The sequence below is a fragment of the Moschus berezovskii genome, chromosome 15 (assembly GCF_049115385.1).
Source record: "Moschus berezovskii isolate FMDL1 chromosome 15, NW_MosBer_1.0, whole genome shotgun sequence".
Lineage (NCBI taxonomy): Eukaryota > Metazoa > Chordata > Mammalia > Artiodactyla > Moschidae > Moschus > Moschus berezovskii.
In genome coordinates, this window is record NC_142474.1 from 74,981,044 (window position 1) to 75,001,273 (window position 20,230).

Genomic DNA, 20,230 nt, shown 5'->3' on the forward strand with positions numbered 1-20,230 from the left:
CCATTTCAGTGAAAAATACCACTGAAATTTTTATAACGATTACTTTGAATTTCTAGGTCACTGTAGGTAATGTGGGCATTTTTAACAATATTAGTTCTTCCCGTCCATGGATATGGATATCTCTCTATTGATCTTTGTCTTTCTCATCAATCTGATAAAGCTTTGAGTGCATAGATCGTTCACTTCCTTGGGTGAATTTGTTCCTAGGTGTTGTGTTCTTTTAGGTGCTATTATAGATCTGATTGTTTTCCTCATTTCCTTTTCAGATAGACTGTTGGTGGTGTAAACAAATACAACTGCTTTTTTGCGTTTTTTGGCATGTGGATTTTTATCCTGCAACTTGATTGGATACATGTATCCTAATCCTTTTGTTTGTGAAGTCTTCAGGGTTTTTTACATATAGAATCATGACATCTGAGAACAGAGATAGTTTTACTTCCTTTGATCCAATTTAAATGCTTTTTATGCCTTTTTGATGATGGCCATTCTGACTGGTGTGAGGTGGTACTTTGTTTTGGCTGAGCGGTAAAGAATCTGCCTTCAGTGGGAGGCCTGGGTTTGATCCCTGAGTCGGGAAGGAGGGCATGGCAACCCACTTCAGTATTCTTGCCTGGAGAAGCCAGTGGACAGGGGAGCCTGGCAGTCTTCAGTCCATAGCCTGGCAGGCTTCAGTTCAGGTCGCACAGAGTCAGACACGACTGAAGCGACTAAGCCAGCAGCAGCAGTAGCAGACTTTTGGATGATGGCCATTCTGACTGGTGTGAGGTGGTACCTCGTTGTAGTTTTGATTTTCATTTCGATTGTGTTTTTTACCACATCGACGTTGACCAGATAGTGCTTGAAGCTTGAACGTATTACTTCATTTGGATTGCCTGGTTGATCTGCGAGGAGCATTTCAAGAGACACAAAAGCATGGGAAATAGTAATAAATATATGGGCCTGTAATAACAGCAGTTAGCTTTAGTGATGTTTTAGTAAGTGCAAACCATTTTGGATAGCTTAAGTGGCACGTGCAGAGTACCTTTAGGGGCAGCCATACTTGAAGTAACATAAAGTAACAGTGCCGCGTTTGAAGGAGGCAGCTGTGGAAGGAGATAAGAAGGGCCTGATCTCTTAGATGCGGCAGCCCCTGCTTGGTGATGCAGCACTGTGTTTGAATTCAGCATCCTGGTTCTGTCGCATACCAACTGTGGGATCTTGGCAAAACCTGCCTTAACCAGGTTAAAAGTAAGGTATGAAGTGAAGTGAAGTTGCTCAGTCGTATCCGACTCTTTGTGACCCCATGGACTGTAGCCCACCAGGCTCCTCTGTCTGAGGGATTCTCCAGACAAGAGTACTGGAATGGGTTGCCATTTCGTTCTCCAGGGATCTTCCCAACCCAGGAATTGAACCCAGGTCTCCCGCATTGGAGGTAGAGGCTTTAACCTCTCAGCCACCAGGGAAGCCTAGAAGTAGGGTATTTTCTTCAAAAGGGATTAGGAACTCTTCATGCAACTCATTGTTCTCATTCATTCTAGCAGAGTGTCTCTGAGAGCCTTCCACAGAAGTATGTGGATCATTTACCTGGAACTGCTGGTCAAAGAGGACAGTTCAGTTCAGTTCAGTTCAGTCGCTCAGTCGTGTCCGACTCTCCGCGACCCCATGAATCACAGCACGCCAGGCCTCCCTGTCCATCACCAACTCCCGGAGTACACTCAAACTCATGTCCACAGAGTCGGTGATGCCATCCAGCCATCTCATTCTCCGTCGTCCCCTTCTCCTCCCGCCCCCAACCTTTCCCAGCATCAGAGTCTTTTCCAGTGAGTCAACTCGTCTCATGAGGTGGCCAAAGTATTGGAGTTTCAGCCTCAGCATCAGTCCCTCCAATGAACATCCAGGATTGATCTCCTTTAGAATGGACTGGTTGGATCTCCTTGCAGTATAAGGGACTCTCAAGAGTCTTCTCCAACACCACAGTTCAAAAGCATCGATTCTTCGGCGATCAGCTTTCTTCACAGTCCAACTCTCACATCCATACATGACCACGGGAAAAACCATTGCCTTGACTAGACGGACCTTGGTCGGCAAAGTAATGTCTCTGCTTTTTAATATACTATCAAGGTTGGTCATAACTTTCCTTCCAAGGAGCAAGCGTCTTTTAATTTCATGGCTGCAATCAGCATCTGCAGTGATTTTGGAGCCCAAAAAAACAAAGTCTGACACTGTTTCCACTGTTTTTCCATCTATTTCCCATGAAGTGATGGGACCAGATGCCATGATCTTTGTTTTCTGAATGTTGAGCTTCAAGCCAACCTTTTCACTCTCCTCTTTCACTTTCATCAAGAGGCTTTTGAGTTCCTCTTCACTTTCTGCCATAAGGGTAGTGTCATCTGCATATCTGAGGTTATTGATATTTCTCCCAGCAATCTTGATTCCAGCTTGTGCTTCTTCCAGCCCAGCGTTCCTCATGATGTACTCTGCATATAAGTTAAATAAGCAAGGTGACAATATACAACCTTGACGCACTCCTTTTCCTATTTGGAACCAGTCTGTTGTTCCATGACCGGTTCTAACTGTTGCTTCCTGACCTGCATACAGGTTTCTCAAGAGGCAGGTCAGGTGGTCTGGGATTCCCATCTCTTTCAGAATGTTCCACAGTTTATTGTGATCCACACAGTCAAAGGCTTTGGCATAGTCAATGAAGCAGAAATAGATGTTTTTCTGAAACTCTCTTGCTTTCTCCATGATCCAGCGGATGTTGGCCATTTGATCTCTGGTGCCTCTGCCTTTTCTAAAACCTGCTTGAACATCTGGGAGTTCACGGTTTACATACTGCTGAAGCCTGGCTTGGAGAATTTTGAGCATGACTTTACTAGCGTGTGAGATGAGTGCAATTGTGCGGTAGTTTGAGCATTCTTTGGCATTGCCTTTCTTTGGGATTGGAATGAAGACTGACCTCTTCCAGTCCTGTGGCCACTGCTGAGTTTTCCAAATCTGCTGGCATATTGAGTGCAGCACTTTCACAGCATCATCTTTCAAGACTTGAAATAGCTCAACTGGAATTCCATCACCACCACTAGCTTTGTTCGTAGTGATGCTTTCTAAGGCCCACTTGACTTCACATTCCAAGATGTCTGGCTCTAGGTCAGTGATCACATTATCGTGACTATCTTGGTCATGAAGATCTTTTTTGTACAGTTCTTCTGTGTATTCCTGCCACCTCTTCTTAATATCTTCTGCTTCTGTTAGGTCCATACCATTTCTGTCCTTTATCGAGCCCATCTTTGCATGAAAAGTTCCCTTGGAATCTCTAATTTTCTTGAAGAGGTCTCTTGTTTTTCCTATTCTGTTGTTTTCCTCTATTTCTTTGCATTGATCACTGAGGAAGGCTTTCTTATCTCTCCTTGCTATTCTTTGGAACTCTGCATTCAGATGCTTATATCTTTCCTTTTCTCCTTTGCTTTTCGCCTCTCTTCTTTTTACAGCTATTTGTAAGGCCTCCTCAGACAGCCATTTCGCTCTTTTGCATTTCTTTTCCATGGGGATGGTCTTGGTCCCTGTCTCCTGTACAATGTCACGAACCTCCGTCCAGAGTTCATCAGGCACTCTATCAATCAGATCTAGTCCCTTAAATCTATTTCTCACTTCCACTGCATAATCATAAGGGATTTGATTGAGGTCATATCTGAATGGTCTAGTGGTTTTCCCTACTTTCTTCAATTTAAGTCTGAACTTCGCAATAAGGAGTTCATGATCTGAGCCACAGTCAGCTCCTGGTCTTGTTTTCGCTAACTGTATACAGCTTCTCCATCTTTGGTTGCAAAGAATATAATCAATCTGATTTCGGTGTTGACCATCTGGTGATGTCCATGTGTAGAGTCTTCTCTTGTATTGTTGGAAGAGGGTGTTTGCTATGACCAGTGCATTCTCTTGACAAAACTCTATTAGCCTTTGCCCTGCTTCATTCCGTGCTCCAAGGCCAAATTTGCCAGTTACTCCAGGTGTTTCTTGACTTCCTACTTTTGCATTCCAGTCCCCTATAATGAAAAGGACATCTTTTTTGGGTGTTAGTTCTAAAAGGTCTTGTAGGTCTTCATAGAACCGATTAACTTCGGCTTCTTCAGCATTACTGGTTGGGGCATAGGCCTGGATTACTGTAATATTGAATGGTTTGCCTTGGAAACGAACAGAAATCATCCTGTCATTTTTAAGATTGCATCCAAGTACTGCATTTCGGACTCTTTTGTTGACCATGATGGCTACTCCATTTCTTCTAAGGGATTCCTGCCCACAGTAGTAGATATAATGGTCATCCGAGTTAAATTCAGCCATTCCAGTCCATTTTAATTCACTGATTCCTAGAATGTCGACATTCACTCTTGCCATCTCCTGTTTGACCACTTCCAATTTGCCTTGATTCATGGACCTAACATTCCAGGTTCCTATGCAATATTGCTCTTTACAGCACCGGACCTTGTTTCTATCATTGGTCACATCCACAACTGGGTATTGGTTTTGCTTTTGCTCCATCCCTTTATTCCTTCTATAGTTATTTCTCCACTGAGCTCCAGTAGCATACTGGGCACCTACCGACCTGGGGAATTCCTCATTCAGTATCCTATCATTTTGCCCTTTGTTACTGTTCACGGGGTTCTCAAGGCAAGTATACTGAAGTGGTTTGCCATTCCCTTCTCCAGGGGACCACATTCGGCTGTGGTCCATGTGATTAGATCAGCTAGTTTCCTGTGATTATGATTTCAGTTTGTCTGCCCTCTGGTGCCCCCTAGCAATACCTACCGTCTTATTTGGGTTTCTCTTACCTTGGTCGTGGAAAATCTCTTCACAGCCGCTCCAGCAAAGTGCAGCTGCTGTACCTTACCTTGGACGAGGGGTATCTCCTCAAGTCCGCCCCTCCTGACCTTGAACGCGGAGTAGCTCCTCTCGGCCCTCCTGCGCCCGCGCAGCCACCGCCTGTTGGACGTGGGGTAGCTCCTCTCGGCCGCCGGCCCTGGCCTCAGGCGTGGGGCGAGAGACGCCGGCCCCGGCATTAAATGAGCAAGCAGGAGGTAAGAACTGTGTTTTAGAGAAAAATCATTTGCCAGAACGTAGATTGAAAATGGGAATGCTGATATATTCTAATAGGCAAAGAAAATCACCTATGGGATGGGTAGTGAGAAAAAAGACAAGGAAAAGATGGCAAGTATGCATCTTATCAGGTGTCTACCACAGATTCCGTTGAGAGTCCAGTTTAAGGAGCTAAATTATCAGTTCTGAGACTTACTTCGCACTCCACTGCTTAAGACTTTGTCCGGTTAAGACTCTCCAATGCAGGTGGTGCAGTTTCCATCCCTGCTCAGGAAATGAAGATTCCATGTGACACATGACCGAACACAAATTATTAGTTCTGTTTCAAGATACTCTACAACCTAAGGGAGGTCAGGAAATAAGAGGCAAGAGGGAATGAAGGATGAGAGAGGCAGAGGGTACGGGAACGGAATGAAGAAAAGGAAGCACAGGTCTGTGGGGGAAGGGGGCAATAAGTAATGAAGGTCTTTAGATAAAGAGAGAGTATTTGATATGGACGATGAATTTGAAGTGAGCTTCTGGCACCAAGACTTGTTGGAGAAGAACAGCAAAGTTCTCCCCTCTTCCTCGTAATCAGGAAGACATTCAGAACTGCGGTCCCCGGGCGTGCAGAACGGTGTGTCATCCTCTGGGGGAGCCTGGGCATAGGTACTCAGTTGTAAGTGTGTGCACGTTGGTGTCTTACGAAGTGTTGCTGCTTTCCAGGATGGTGTCACATGGGACAAAACAGAGAACTGGAAAGGAGAAGAGAGCAGAGGGCGTGACGGGGAGACCAAGGAACCCACAACCTGATAGAGAGTCCACTGGAAGGTTTCCAACTTCTAATGCCATTTCAGTTTGGGGGGACGTGTTCGCGTGAGGAAACGGAGGCTGAGATTTCTGGAGAATGAATTAAGTTGAAGTCATGTAGAAGCAGACTCCCTGTAGACCAGCTTTTCTCAAATTTTAGTTAGCAATACTGAAGGAGTGCTGTATCATTTAAAAGCAGTATATAGAAAGTCAATTCTGATTCTACTAGGATGCCCAGTCTATTGAGTAACCATGTCTAATATGTGTTGAACATAAATACCAATTAATTTAGCACCTTTAATCAGTCATATGGCCAGAGCTATAGTAAGAAATCATTTACTGTTTCTTTTTTTCACTCCTAGTTTTTTCTTTTCTATCCTCACCTATAGGGTTAACTTTGCATTTAAGATTCTCAGTTATTTCCTAGAATAGTGACTACAAGCTATCAACTCAAAGTGTTTTGTTTTTTTTTAATCTAGGGAAGTGACTTGTTTGCCCTTATTTCTCCATTAGCTTGGTATGTCCACGAAACACAAATTCAGATAAAACCTATCCAGTCCCTTCAACAGAGGAAGATGTGAAATAGGAAAATTACAAATAAATAGAAGCAACTTCAGACCGTTCATGCAGATCGTTTCTCATCTCAGTCGATTCCTTTTATAAAGTAACCAAAAGAGTCTACTCCTTCAGGGTCCCCGGATTTGTACATTTATTCATTTCATAAAGAGTTATTCTATACTGGACTCAGGACATTTTATATCCTAAATATTCTGGAAACGCTCCCCCAGTTCAGGCCTGCATCACCTTTGTTCCTTTCCGTTAATAATGCTTTCAGATTCATCTCCCTCCATTTATTTGTATGCCCTTCAAATTCATTCCTCTTGTAGCATTTAGAGTCACCTCTCTCAAAAGCAAGTGTGACTGTGAACCACTCTTCAAATCACATTAATGTCCAGGCATCATAAAGTGACACGTGAGGCTTTCATAATCTGACTTCTGCCTGACTCTGCGTCTCTCGTCCTTTCTGTCGTTTGCTATGGAATTCTGAATTGCTGGTGACGCCCTCCTGACCTGTCCCTTCGACAGATATTTACCCTGTTGTGTGTGTGCTTCTCTCCCCATCGTACAGCCTTGCGTGCCTTCCCTCTCCTTCCCTTGAACTATGCAAGTCTCCGCGCAGGCATTATCTCTACAAAAGCATTCCCTGACATCTCTTATCTACATTTTTCTTTAAGCTCCAGTGTCTAGTACAGAGCAGAAAGCTGATAAATAATTACTGAATAAAATAAATAAGGACTGTTTATACAAAAGTGATTTTTAAGAGCTTGTCCTGTGCAGTTTAGGAGCCAAGAAGATGGACATGTGAAGAAATAATTTACAATTCAGGTGATGAAGATACACTTGAAAAATCTATAAAGTACTAAGTTAGCTACAAGGAAAGGGATAGCTGTTTATCTGGGGAAAGACAGATGTAATCAAGGACAACTTCACAAAGCAGGTTGAGTCTTAAAAGATGAAAAGTCATTTGTCAGAAGAGTACAGGGTAGCATTTCAGATTAAGGAATGGATAAAAGCATAAAAAGTAAGAGGAATTTTGTAAACGATGAATAATGTTGCAGTTGAAGCTTGGCATGTTGTTAAAAAGGTACTGTTATGAAGTAGAGAAGAGAATGTATTGTGACTTTATATGTCTGTCCTGTAGTTTGAAATTTTGTTTGGTTTCTGATTGTTCATTGATGTCTGGATGATTTTGTGAAGGAATCTTTGAGCTGTTTGTGTGCCTGTATCCTGGTGACATCTGGTATTTTCCAAATTGTTTGTTGACATGTTAGATCATTGGAAGTATTTCTTAAAGAAGTAAATATTCAGCTGAAGATTAAGATTGATTTAAGATGTCATTTGATACAGTGTTTTAAATCTGTGTTTTAAATTAAAATTATGTCTTTTATCTAAATATTCTAAGTAATTTTAACTAAACATACAGATTTGTCGGCAGAACTCGACTTAGAAATGACATCAGAGGAAGAAAAAGAAAGACCTGTTGGAGATGAAAATAACCATCCCCAGGTATGTAAAAATGTAAATTTAAATTTCTGGTTTAATACTGTTTCCTGTGCTTCAACAGCGTAATACAGTGTGTAACAGAGGTCATAACAAATAAAATTACCTTTCAAAATTAGCCTTTTAGAGTCAGTAGATAATAATTAAATACTTTTTATGGCACCTTAATTATAAAACTTCAAATATTGTTAGAATCTATTATATTTATAGTTTGTTTTTGGAATTGAGTGAAAAAAAAATTTCCTGACTATTGTTTACTTCTTCCATTTTTATAACTTCATTACATGATTACGAAGGTGATATCAAATACTAAATTGTAAGAGTAAACAGTTGAAATTATGAACAATATGACAGTGACGATCCCTGACCTAGATACATGTAGAGAGAAATCATTCTCAGTGGTTCAAGGTTTTCCATTGAAATAGGCAGTCAGTGATGCCAAGATGAAAGATCCATTCTGTCTGTGATCTCGGCGTAATTGATTAGAAATGTACATTCAGGGAGAGAGTGGGGTCATAGAGTCAACCCAGTTACCTATTGAGACAATCGAAGCTTCCAGATTGGACCTTTGTTGTTAGGGCACAAATAAAACTTTCTAATTTATCTCATTTTGGGGTGAGAAATCAGTAAATATTACTGAAAATGCTTTATCCACTTTCATTGGTAGATATTAGAATATAATATAACTGAATGTAGGGACGTCCTTGGTAGCTCAGCTGGTAAAGAATCCACCTGCAATGCAAGAGACGCCCGTTCATTTCCTGGGTCAGGAAATTCCCCTGGAGAAGGGTTCGGCTACCCACTCCAGTATTGTTGGGCTTCCCCGGTGTTTCAGATGGTAAAGAATCCACCTGAAATGTGGGAGACCTAGGTTTAATCCCTGGGTTGGGGAGATGCCCTGGAGGAGGGCGTGGCAACCTACTCTAGGATTCGTGCCTGGAGAATCCCCATGGACAGAGGAGCCTGGCAGGCTGCAGTCCTTAGGGATGGAAAGAGTCAGACATGACTGGGCGCACACATAACTGAATGTAAGCAGGTAATATGTGTTGATGAATAACAATACCATAATATATAATTTGCATTAAAATTTAGGGATTTGTTCCTCTTTCTGATTGTTGTTAATTTGATTTTGGCTCCTAGTAATATAAAGTTTGTCTCTTTTGCACGTATTAGTCCTTAAAAAAAATCTTACAAACTCCCTATTTAAGATATAGTGAGGTGAAATATTTTTAAGTGAGGAAGCCTTTATAACATTAAAAATCATCTAATTAATTTTTGGTAGATTTAACATATATGAATGGCTTAATTCAAACAGTGACAAAATTGGGTTTGTGAGTTCATGTTTTTCCCCTGTTTTAGGCTAAGGCAAGTTATTTTTCACTTCTTACTTGTGATCTGGTGATTGGTGAGTAGCTAAGCATAGATTAAGAAGTTTAAGAGTTAAATTTTAATAAATTTTAGATTTCCAACTTGGACACAAGTACACGTGACAAATACGTGTACTCCCTTCCCTTTATGTATTTAATAACAAATTTAATAGCAATAGAATAAACAATACAGAACAAATTAAAGAAATAAAAATTTTAATAACAAATCCATGTACTCCCTTCCCAATACATGTATAAGGCTTCCCTCTGGCTCCGCTGGTAGAGAATTTGCCTGCAGTGCAGGAGACCTGGGCTTGATTTCTGGGTTGGGAAGATCCCCTAGAGAAAAAAAAGACTATCCACTCCAGTATTCTGGCCTGGGGAACTCCAAGGTCCGTATAGTCCATAGGGTTGCAAAGAGTCGGACACAACTGAGTGGCTTTCACTTTCACATGTACTCCTACATATTCTTTAATCATCACTTGCAGATGTTTGAGACAGACTTTTCCATTATGTTGTTGACTAAAATGTAGTATGTTTTGACACATGTGATTTTGTCACATAGGTAGTATAAACTCCCAGCCCTCAAAAATTAAGTGTTTATCTCCAAAGGAGAAAACTGAGTTTTGAGATGCTGTGAGATTTTTCTTCCTTCCAGTAATACATTTTTAAATTTCTTTGTTTGCTTGTTTGCTCTTTTGCATAAGAGGTGCCTTGACTGAGTTTTAACAACAGACAAAAATATGAAGGTATTCTCCTTTAAAAGAAAAAGATCAGCCCTATCCCCAGCTAAGGCATTAAATTACTTGGGCAAAGTCACGCTTTTAACTTATCTGATTCATTTGATGAATTCATTTGGTAATTTATCAGATTCAAGGTTGCAGAATTTTATCATCTCTTTTGGTGCCATAAAATGCTAGGGAATGCCACTTTAGGGACTTTGAAGAAATCATTTAGTTTATCTTTGTGTATGATGTTAATAAGGGTTCTAATTTCATTCTTTTACATGTAGCTGTCCAGTTTTCCCAGCACCATTTATTGAAGAGGCTGTCTTTGCCCCATTGTATATTCTTGCCTCCTTGGTCAAAAATAAGGTACCCATAGGGGCATGAGTTTATTTCTCGGCTTTCAGTCTTGTTCCATTGGTCTGTATTTCTCTTTTAGTGCCAGTACCATACTGTCCTTAGGACTGTAGCTTTGTAGTATAATCTGAAGTCAAGAAGGTTGATTTCTCCAGCTTGATTAGATTAAAATGGATTAAAGACCTAATGTAAGACTAGAAACTATAGAACTCTTAGAGGAAAACATAGGCAGAATACTGGCTGACATAAACCAAAGCAAGATCATCTGTGAGCCACCTCCTAGAGTAATGGAGATAAAAACAAAAGTAAACAAGTGGGACCTGATTAAACTTAAAGCTTTTGCACAGCAAAGGAAACTATAAGCAAGGTGAAAAGAAACCCTAAGAATGGGAGAAAATAATAGCAAATGAAACAACTGACAAAGGATTAATTTCCAAAATATACAAGCAGCTCATACAACTCAGTACCAGAGAAACAATCCAATGAAAAAGTGGGGAAAAGACCTAAATAGGCATTTCTCCAAAGACAACATACAGATGGCTAACAAACACATGAAAAGATGCTCAACATCACTCATTATTAGAGAAACACAAATCAAAACTACAATGAGATATAACCTCACACCAGTCAGAATGGCCATCATCCAAAAGTCTACAAGCAATAAATGCTGGAGAGGGTGTGGAGAAAAGGGAACGCTCTTGCACTGTTGGTGGGAATGTAAATTGATCCAGTCACTATGGAAGACTGTATGGAGAGTCCTTCAAAAACTAGGAGTAAAACTACCATATGACCCCGCAATCCCACTTCTAGGCATATACCCTGAGGAAACCACAGTTGAAAAAGACACATGTATCCCATCATTCACTGCAGCACTGTTGCAATAGTTAGAACATGGAAGCAACCTAGATGTCCATCAATAGATGAATGGATAAAGAAGTTGTCGTTCCTATACACAATTCCTGAATATTACTCAGCCATAAAAAGGTACGCACTTGAGTCAATTCTAATGAGGTGGATGAACCTAGAACCTATTATATAGAGTGAAGTCAGTCAGAAAGAGAAAGATAAATATCGGATTCTAACACATATATATGGAATCTAGGAAAATGGTACTGAAGAATTTATTTACAGGGCAGCAGTGTAGAATCCTATATGCAGGTCAGGAAGCAACAGTTAGAACTGGACACGGAACAACAGACTGGTTCCAAATAGTAAAAGGAGTATGTCAAGGCTGTATATTGTCACCCTGCTTATTTAACTTGCATGCAGAGTACATCATGAGGAACGCTGAGCTGGAAGAAGCACAAGCTGGAATCAAGATTGCCGGGAGAAATATCAATAACCTTAGATATGCAGATGACACCACCCTTACGGCAGAAAGTGAAGAGGAACTAAAGACCCTCTTGATGAAAGTGAAAAAATTGGCTTAAAGCTCAACCTTCAGAAAACTAAGATCATGGCATCTGGTCCCATCACTTCATGTGAAATAGATGGGGAAACAGTGGAAACAGTGTCAGACTTTGTTTTGGGGCTCCAAGATCACTGCAGATGGTGATTGCAGCCAGGAAATTAAAAGACGCTTACTCCTTGGAAGGAAAGTTATGACCACCCTAGATAGCATATTAAAAAGCAGAGACATTACTTTGCCAACCAAGGTCTGTCTAGTCAAGGCTATGGTTTTTCCAGTGGTCATGTATGGATGTGAGAGTTGGACTGTGAAGAAAGCTGAGTGCCGAAGAATTGATGCTTTTGAACTGTGGTGCTGGAGAAGACTCTTGAGAGTCCCTTGGACTGCAAGGAGATCCAACCAGTCTATTCTAAAGGAGATCAGTCCTGGGTGTTCATTGGAAGGACTGATGCTAAAGCTGAAACTCCAATACTTTGGCCACCTCATGCGAAGAGTTGACTCATTGGAGAAGACTCTGATGCTGGGAGGGATTGCGGGCAGGAGGAGAAGGGGACAACAGAGAGTGAGATGGCTGGATGGCATCACCGACTCAATGGAGGTGAGTTTGAGTGAACTCCGAGAGTTGGTGATGGACAGGGAGGCCTGGTGTGCTGAGATTCATAGGGTTGCAAAGAGTCGAACACATCTGAGCGACTGAACTGAACTGAAGTGAGTGGAGAATCAGACATAGAGAATAGACTTATGGACTTGGGTCGAGGGGAAGAGTGGGTAAGATGTATGGAAAGAGTAACATGGAAACTTACATTACCATATGTAAAAAGATAGCCAAGGGGAATTTGCTCTGTGGCTCAGGAAACTCAAATAGGGCTCTGTATCAACCTGGAGGGGTGGGATGGGGAGGGAAATGGCATGGAGGTTCGAAAGGGAGGGGTATATGCGTACCTATGGCTGATTCATGCTGATGTTTGACAGAAAACAGCAAATTTCTGTCAAGCAATTTTGTTCAATTAAAAAAGTTTGAAAAAAAGAAAAAAATCATTTAACCTTTCTTGGTTTTACTCCTATTTCTAAATAGTAGGGCTGCAACAGGTAATTATTTCTATACCCTCTAGCTATAAAGTTTGATGGTTATTGAATGTGGAATTGGGAAGCATTATTTATATTCCAGAATTCCACACTAACAACTCATCAGTTTCACTCTGCTCCTTGTGTTTTGGTAAACTTTGGTTCATATATTTTAGTGAACACCATCACTTTTTTGTTATATCCTGGATCCAAATGAACAAAGAAATGTAAAAGGCAGTGAGGCACTAAGGTGTCACATCCTCTAAATCTGGCTGTTGAATGGAAAATCCAAGTGGTAAAGACTGAAGAGGACAGATTTTGTGTGTTTTGTCTTTTTATTTCTCTGTCTCTCCCAGTTAGATGGGGAAGACTGGGGATGAATAATTGCATCATCTTGCTGCCACTTGCAGCTGCTGCTAAGTCACTTCAGTCATGTCCGACTCTGTGCGACCCCATAGACGGAAGCCCACCAGGCTCCCCTGTCCCTGGGATTCTCCAGGCAAGAACACTGGAGTGGGTTGCCATTTCCTTCTCCAATGTGTGAAAGTGGAAAGTGAAAAGTGAAAGCGAAGTCGCTCAGTCATGTCTGACCCTTAGCGACCCCATGGACTGCAGCCTACTTGGCTCCTCCATCCATGGGATTTTCTAGGCAAGAGTACTGGAGTGGCTTGCCATTGCCTTCTCCGTGCATCATCTTAAGAAAGCCTTTTTTGAAATTTTAGGAATTTTGTTTGTTTTCGTCAGACACGAAGTAGGATTTACAAATATTTCAGTGACTTGTTAGTGATAAAATTAAAGTAAGCATAAAAAGATTTTTTTGTCACTTAAAATCAGGCCAAACCCTGAGTCAAATAATAAAATTAATGAAAACAACAAAAGATGTTTATAATTAAGTAACAGAATTTCTTAGTGTCAAACTTTCATTAAAGGTTGAAGAAGAAAAGAAGAAGCACAAAAGCAGTGAAGTGGAAGTATCAGACAATGTATGTGATACTGCTGATGAGAGTGGATTGATTCAGCAGACAGCGTGGAGGAAACAGCAATCAGGAATTTGCTGCTATGGAGAATGAAGATTCTGATAGGTAAGCCTATTTAACAGCAGGTCATTTGTTATTTTTCTGTGAAGTAAGTTTGGATGTGAGAGTTGGACTATAAAGAAAGCTGAGCGCTGAAGAACTGATGCTTTTGAACTGTGGTGTTGGAGAAGACTCTTGAGAATCCCTTGGACTGCGAGGAGATCCAACAAGTCCATCCTAAAGGAGATCAGTCCTGGGTGTTCATTGGAAGGAATGATGTTGAAGCTGAAACTCCAATACTTCGGCCACCTGATGCGAAGAGCTGACTCATTGGAAAAGACCCTGATTCTGGGAAAGATTGAGGGCAGGAGGAGAAGGGGACGGCAGAGGATGAGATGGTTGGATGGCATCAGTGACTCAATGGACATGAGTTTGGGTAAACTCTGGGAGTTGGTGATGGACAGGGAGGCCTGGTGTGCTGCGGTTCATGGTGTCGCAGAGTCGGACACGACTGAGCAACTGAACTGAACTTAGCTGAGCTAATGTTTGTGATTATCACATGTTACATTTTGCTAGGGATATAGTTATTTTTATTCTTTTGTCCTTAAGCCATAATACTAAAGTTAGTTTCTTAACGTACCACCATATTACAGTATTAGAGTATTCTGCATTTGACTGCCTACTTGCCTTTACCAGTGTGTGGTATATTTAAATATATTTTATGTCACTACTTAACATCTTTTCATTTCAGTTTGAGGACTTCTTTCAGCATTTCTTATGAGACAGGTCTAGTGGTGAGGAACTCCCTCAGCTCTGGTTTCTCTGGGAGAGTTTTTATTTCTCCTTCATTTCTGAAACATAGCTTTTCTGGATAGAGTATTCTTGGTTGGCAGGTTTTTTCCTCATATCATTTTGAATATGTCATGGATGGAAGCCAAATTGTTGTTGGTGGCGGGGGAACAGATGAAGTACTGGTCTTTCAGCCATAATGCTAAAATCACCCCATCATGTGGTGTTTAAAAGTAAGCTTCCTCACCGCCCCCAACCTCCACTAAATATTTCCTTGATTTTTTTCTTTCACGGTATATGTGCCACATGTCATTTAAAAAGTCATGCAAATTAAGCGTTACTTTTTTCTTTGAGGTTTTTTTTTTTCTTTTTGGCTGAGCTGGCTCTTTGCTGCTGCAGTGTTTGGGCTTCTCTTTGTGGTGGCTTCTCTTGATGCTGAGCATGGGCTCTAGTGAGCTGGCTTCAGTAGCTGTGCCGCACGGGTTTAGTTGCCCCGTGGCATGTGGGATCTTCCTGGGCCAGGGATCGAACCAGTGCCCCCTCACTGGCAGGCAGACTCCTAAGGACTGGACCACCAGGGAAATCCCTAAATTAAGCATTATTGTATTTGAAAGCAAAATAGAAAATATAGTGTAAATCTAATTATGACTTCCATGGGTAAGAGTCATTGTGTTTAGGCAGTTAACTCCAGATTTCCAGCATAGCCCTTGAGGTTTTTCCCAGTGTCTTTCCAAAGATGCATCTCTCTGCTTTCTTTCATGTGTTTCGTACTTTTCCTTCCAGGTTCCTAGGAAACAACCTAGATGCCACGTGCCTGATCTTTGTGACGTATTCTAATCTCCAAATAGAATGATTTTCTCCCTTTTTTCTTCTTTGTAGGCTTGTCTTTTCACTTCTTCTGTAAGGCCTTCCTTATTTCACTGAGAACTTTCATATATCAACTCGTACATATCATATCATAATTGTATATCTGTCTTTGAGGCAAGAATTTGTGTTTTCTTGCATATGGTTGGTACTTCATAACTATTTTGTGAATTAATCAATGATTTAAGATGGGCAAGAGTTGGAACTTTACAAGAATTGTTTTTTTATTCTTTATCAGTTGAATTATTAGAAAACATTGGCTTTTTTGTGAATTTTTTTAAAGTAGCGATCCTGGCGTGCAGAGGAAGGAAATAAAGGAAAAGGACAATGGCAAATGGACACCAAAAAAATGTGTGATTGCACCAATATTTGAGAAGATCGATTCACTGACTGGTGGTCTGCTGCATTTTCTTGATGACAGCATTTTAAGTGAAGTGGATCAGGATGATGACAGGTAATATCTACAAATTCTTTATTTTCTAGAGGAAGAAATAAGCACTGAATACTTCTTCTGGAAATACAGCAGCATAATATAGTGTACAGGCCAAGACAAGAGATTCCTCAACTGTAGTGGACAAACACTGCTGGAAGATTAAAGTGAGGACCAGTGCCTTTGGCCAGAAATCGTTTCAGTCAATAGTCTCCTTGAAAGCTGGACTATAGTGAATACATGTAAACAGGCCTGTAGGGAATATTTGCTGGGACAGGCAGTAGAGAACTGGATGGTAACTGAAGAGGAATGTGGAGTTCAGAGGAGTTTCTTGTTGTATGTGAAGATGAGAACTTCTAGAGTGTGTCTGCTGTTAGAAATGAGCCAGCAGAGGACGAGTTTATTGAGTTTAATCTTGTTTGCATTTCCAATATTAGAAAGCTTATTGATTGTATGACACTATCTTTAAACGATTACAGTAACCTAATTGTACATAATACTCTGTTCATATACAGTTTTATGGTAAGGGCTTGTTTGTTGGTGCTGAAGTGTAATATTCCTATGTAATTGCATGTGTGGATGATTAGTTCAGTTAATTCTATCCTACATAGATTTAAAAAAACTATATAATCGTGAACTTACAAGCACTTAGGCTATGCTGAATAGGATCTGTTCATTCCTTGATGATTCTAGTTGATAGTAACACCGTGAGTAGCTATGATTTTGTGAGGGACTCTGAAACATTACATCATGTCAGCTTCATGGTTGTTTATAGATTCCAAGGAAAAGGGAAAATTTGTTTATATTCAATAGAAAAAAACTACTAACAATCTTTCACAAATTAATAATTTTGGTTTATAAAGTTCTAAAGTAGACAAACTATGCTTCCCATAGTAAGAGTGTTATTAACACGTATCGTGTGCTTAATAAGTATATATCAGATTCATGAATAAACAGCAGAATTGTTGAATGAATGCCTACTGATAAATTTCTTTACAAAAGCAAGTCTTTAGTGAAAGTAGATCTATAGTATTGCCTACCTCTAAAGTCTTTTTATTTTTTGAGAGACGTGTTAAGATTCAGAAATTATTATTTATTATAGTTATAACTGGACATGGAATAATATAGATTTATTTGCCATCATATTACTTAAGAAGACTTATTTAAATATTACTTTCTCAGCATATTTTGGAACTGCAGTGTTGAAGCCAGATTTCCTGAGTTTGAACTCTGGGTCTGTTGGTGACCTGCTGCGTGGGCTTGGGCAACTTACTCAGCCTTTCTGTGCTCCGTTTCTTCCTATTTAGAAGACCTAATGTATTACCTATCTCCCAGAATGTTTGTGAGGATTAAAATGCCATTAAGACACATAAAGTGCTTATAATAATGCATAACAGTTGCATAGCAAGTCCTCAGAAGGCTAATATCATGGTTATTAAAAATGGGTTTCTTTTTTTTTTTATTATTTTTATAAAATTTATTTTATTGGAGGCAGATTACCTTACATTAACATATTGGTTGGTTTTTCCACACATTGACATGAATTTGCCCCGGGTGTACATGTGTTCTCCCTCTTGAACCCCCCTCCCACCTCTCTCTTCCTCTGGTTTCTTTCTTAAAAGGACTTAAGGAATACTTCCCAGATAGGTTTTATTGCTGTAAAACATAGTTCCTATTGAAAATGACAACTGCAAGAAATCCTGGTATACTGGCTCCCTTCACATAATGCAAGTAATGTTATGCTTTTCCTTTTCTTGGATCTAAATTCAATGCTTTATTATTATAAATATATTTTCTTTGTCCTTTAATGTTTTAATCCTTTTATAAAAAATTACTTACCAATGCAAATGCAAAGGTTTTATATAAAAAACAAAGTTTAGGTATTTGTATTTTTAAGTATTTAATATTAGCCTGAAAAGAATCATTTGTTTTTTTAGGCCTGCAAAGAAAACATCTAATGAAAATAACAAGGTATAGTCAAAAAGTTAACTATAAAAAAAATTTTCCTAGTAAAAAATACTTTGTAAAAGGAATAGTAGCAAAATATAAAATCTCCCTTTGTTGTAGAGACATATACTTTGAGAACTTAATTTAGAAACACTGTTGATAAAGTTATCCTTTTGATAAAAAAATCTGTCCTCTTAGAAAGTGTCTGTTTTTGCTTTAATGAACAGATATTTATTACCTTTGTACAATTAGTATGTTCTATAAATATTTTAAGGACATTGTGAAATAGTATTATTTATGTGTAGGTCATAGAACAGATTAATTCTGTGGATGACCTTGATGACTTAACTCAGTCATCTGAAACAGCTTCCGAGGATGGCGAGTTGCTCTACTGTAAGAAGTCCACGTTGCTAATTGAACAACTTGACGTGGGCTGTAAAGGTAGGACTGCAGTGTAAATATAAATACAGTGCCTGTTTGTGTATGGTGTACTAGTAATATATGTACACCTTGTCTAGTCCTGTTTTAGAGCCACGGATACGTTACACTGCTATGCATCTCGGAAGTAGGTTCTGTAATAAAAGAACATGAAAGTGCGTGCATACTCTGAGCCACAGGCCTATGATCCTTCTCACTCACTGAACCTTCTGTTGACTCTTCTTTCCTGTGCCTTCACCCACGGTCAGGTCAGCATCACTTTCCTCCTAGAATAACTGAAATAATCTCAGAACTTCTTTCCCTGCCATTCTACCTCCCGGAACTTTAGTCCACACAGCAACTATAATTATTATCTATTTTTAAAAGTTCAGATCTCATCATGTTACCCCTTTGCTTAAAGCCCAGCTGTTGCTTCTCTTTGCTTCATGGTTAAAGGTCACAATTGTCTAGCTACATCTTGTTTTATTTTTTACCCTTCTTTTCACATGAATTTTAGAATCAGCGTGTCAGTTTCCTAAAATGTCTGCTGGTCTTACGTTTTCGTTTTCATTCAGTTCAAAATACTTTGTAATTCTTCTTTTCATTACCGCTTTGATCCAAGGGTTATTTAAATCCGTGTGATTTCATTTCCAAATATTGAGAGTTTTCCAGAGATCTTTCTGTGCTCTTGCTTCTTATGATTTGTTAGGTGCATCCAGAGGGACCCTGGGGCTAGGGCTGATTATTTCCTGCCTTGGAGGCAAGACCTTAGTGACAACTGTCAGTTCAGTTCAGTCGCTCAGTCGTGTCCGACTCTCCGCGACCCCATGAATCACAGCACACCAGGCCTCCCTGTCCATCACCAACTCCCGGAGTACACTCAAACTCATGTCCACAGAGTCGGTGATGCCATCCAGCCATCTCATTCTCCGTCGTCCCCTTCTCCTCCCGCCCTCAACCTTTCCCAGCATCAGAGTCTTTTCCAGTGAGTCAACTCGTCGCATGAGGTGGCCAAAGTATTGCAGTTTCAGCTTTAGCATCAGTCCCTCCAATGAACATCCAGGATTGATCTCCTTTAGAATGGACTGGTTGGATCTCCTTGCAGTATAAGGGACTCTCAAGAGTCTTCTCCAACACCACAGTTCAAAAGCATCGATTCTTCAGCGATCAGCTTTCTTCACAGTCCAACTCTCACATCCGTACATGACCACGGGAAAAACCATTGCCTTGACTAGACGGACCGGGGCCGGCAAAGTAATGTCTCTGCTTTTTAATATGCTATCTAGGTTGGTCATAACTTTCCTTCCAAGGAGCAAGCGTCTTTTAATTTCATGGCTGCAATCAGCATCTGCAGTGATTTTGGAGCCCAAAAAAATAAAGTCTGACACTGTTTTCACTGTTTTTCCATCTATTTCCCATGAAGTGATGGGACCAGATGCCATGATCTTTGTTTTCTGAATGTTGAGCTTCAAACCAACCTTTTCACTTTCCTCTTTCACTTTCATCAAGAGGCTTTTGAGTTCCTCTTCACTTTCTGCCATAAGGGTAGTGTCATCTGCATATCTGAGGTTATTGATATTTCTCCCAGCAATCTTGATTCCAGCTTGTGCTTCTTCCAGCCCAGCGTTCCTCATGATGTACTCTGCATATAAGTTAAATAAGCAAGGTGACAATATACAACCTTGACGTACACCTTTTCCTATTTGGAACCAGTCTGTTGTTCCATGTCCAGTTCTAACTGTTGCTTCCTGACCTGCATACAGGTTTCTCAAGAGGCAGGTCAGGTGGTCTGGGATTCCCATCTCTTTCAGAATGTTCCACAGTTTATTGTGATCGACACAGTCAAAGGCTTTGGCATAGTCAATGAAGCAGTAGTAGATGTTTTTCTGAAACTCTCTTGCTTTCTCCATGATCCAGCGGATGTTGGCCAT

General features: G+C 40.3%; 1 protein-coding gene across 1 annotated transcript in view; it reads left to right on the plus strand.

Annotated features, from left to right (window-relative positions):
* Positions 1-20,230, plus strand: part of LOC129556658 (ankyrin repeat domain-containing protein 26-like) — a 110,037-nt gene that overhangs the window by 18,188 nt on the left and 71,619 nt on the right. The window contains exons 12-16 of the mRNA XM_088844268.1: positions 4,826-5,045; positions 5,770-5,874; positions 7,838-7,920; positions 13,766-13,918; positions 15,789-15,959. The gene's annotated coding sequence lies outside the window, so the exon portion shown is untranslated. The remainder of the gene's footprint in view (positions 1-4,825; positions 5,046-5,769; positions 5,875-7,837; positions 7,921-13,765; positions 13,919-15,788; positions 15,960-20,230) is intronic.